This window comes from Desmodus rotundus, chromosome 3, assembly GCF_022682495.2.
Source record: "Desmodus rotundus isolate HL8 chromosome 3, HLdesRot8A.1, whole genome shotgun sequence".
Classification (NCBI taxonomy): Eukaryota; Metazoa; Chordata; class Mammalia; order Chiroptera; family Phyllostomidae; genus Desmodus; species Desmodus rotundus.
The window spans coordinates 80,530,573-80,532,862 of NC_071389.1; the positions used below are offsets into that span (position 1 = coordinate 80,530,573).

The 2,290-nt window shown below is 49.2% G+C and overlaps 1 pseudogene; it reads left to right on the plus strand.

The window, feature by feature from the left end:
• Positions 1-1,028: 1,028 nt before the first annotated feature.
• LOC112309235 (rho-related GTP-binding protein RhoN pseudogene) lies at positions 1,029-1,676 on the plus strand (annotated as a pseudogene).
• The last annotated feature ends 614 nt before the right edge of the window (positions 1,677-2,290 follow it).

Here is a 2,290-nt window from a genome sequence, read left to right on the forward strand (position 1 = left end):
AAAGGCATGACAAAGTTGAAACTTACTGATTTTGAGAAACTTGACAGATAATAGACGGCAGTTTCAACAACTGTATTGATAGAACAATGCAATGTCGATAGTAGTTTTCAGAATTCTCTTCAAAATCTATCTTGACATATATAATGCAGCTGTGTTATTTTTGGGAGTCTTGGTACTGAGTCTGTGGGAAGGAGTAAGTGTAAATGAAAGCACGTATGGAAAACATGGCAAATCGGTCAGCACCTGCTGGGGCCGGCACGGCTTAGAGGTCTCGATTTACATAGGGGCGCGTGGGCCAACCGGGTGCCCTGGTGTTTTTCCCGAAGTTGCAGGCGTGAAGGAGGGGCTGGCTGGCAGCTGGCCTCCAAACTCCTCAGAATGCTTCCCCCATGCTCTCTCACTTTCATCTTTTTAAAAAGTAGTATTTGTTATTTAAAATTAATTTTATTTTTCAGTTAGTTCACACTCAATATTACTTTGAATTAGTTTCAGGCATACAGCATACTGATTAGACAACGGTACACTTTACAAAGTGTTTTCCCCAGTATTTCCAGCACTTACCTGGCACCATACATAGTTACTACAATATTATCGACTCTATTCCCTGTGCTGTACTTTACATCTCTGTGACTACGCTGGAGCTACCAATTTGCACTTTTCAATGCCTTCACCCAACCCCCAACACCCCTCTCCTCTGGCAACCGTCAGTCTCTTCCCTGTATGTACGAGTCTGTTTCGTTTGTTTATTTTGCCCTTTAATTCCATACATAAGTGAAAACACATGATATTTGTCTTTCTGTCTAATTTCACTTAGCGTATTACCCTCTAGGTCAGTGATTTTCAACCAGGGTGACACAGCACACCAGTGTGCCCTAAGAATTTTTAAGGGGCTGGGGGATACAAAGGGGGCACCCAGCCCCAGGTGCAGTCTCAGTGGGGCTGTGAGATGCCAGCTGCAGCAGCAGGAGAGGAGGCAGTGATGCCCGGGGGGCGGGGGGGACACTGGGAGGAGGTGCTTAGCCAGGACCATGGAGGGTCACAGTAGATGCTGCAAGATCACGGTGGTAGGGGATGTGGAGTGCAGATGGCACTGCTATGGGCGTTTGCCAAGGACGCCTACCCCACCTGCGCAGGGGGTTATGTGCTCATCGTGTTTGAGAACCACGCCCTGAGCTTCGATGTACACAAGCAGCATCTTAAGCTCAACATGTGGGACACTTCAGGTTCCTCTTACTATGATAAGGTGCGGCCCCTGTCCTGTCCTGATTCAGACACTGTGTTCATCTGCTTCTACATTAGCTGACAAGAAACACTGGATAGTGTCCTCAAGAAGTTTCAAGGGGAGACTCAGGAGTTTTGTCCCAATGCCAAGGTTGTGCTGGTTGCTTATAAACTGGACATGCGGATGGCCTGGCCACACTGAGGGAGCTGTCCAAGCAGCGATTTATCCCTGTTGCACAGGAGCACTGTGCTGGCCAAGCATGTGGGGCTGTGTTCTTTGTGAAGGGACCCTCCCGGTCCTCTGAGTGCAGGGTCAGCGATGTCTTCGCCGTGGCACAGTGGCCTCCCTTGGCTGCAGCCATAGCCAGCTATGCCATACCAACTCACAGCAGGGACTGCAATGATCCACAGAGCTGGCAGGTCAGATGGGGGGCCGTGGTGAGGGACAGGAATGAAGGTGAGATGTTAGTAGGTAATGGGGTACCAAGGTACCCCATTTGTTACCCCATGGAGGTAACATGAGTTGCAACCTCATGTGAGGTAATGGGGAGAGGCAGAGTGTCAGGAGGGGTGGTGAAGGGCGCAATTGTTCCCCTGCCTGCATGCTGGCTTCCTGACCTTCCCACTCCAGCTAAGACTTCAGGGCAGGCTGAGTGAGCAATTCTCTGACGCCAAACACTGGAGGCAGAGGGTGCCACCATCCCACATCCTCATCCCCCTCCTCTCCGTCACCAGGGAAGACCAGTGCCAGGGGGAGACCAGAGCCAGGGGGCTCTCTCCCGCCTTGGTTCTTGTCTTGCTCACAAGAGACAAATTCAAGTGAGAGACAAACACTTTTAATAGAAATAACAAATTTATTTATGAAACACATGAGCAAAAAGCTACAAACAGGCCGTCAGCTAATCCAAGTGCCCTGACTATTGGGGTTCAGGGGTTATATGCTTTAGCTAGCTTCCAGGTACCCCTCCTTCTGCTTCTAGACCATGGGATTAATACAAAGGCTTGCTTTCTTAGTAAAGGCTTTTTGTCTAGTTACTGAAATTGTTACAGAGGCTCCCTTTCCTAGTAC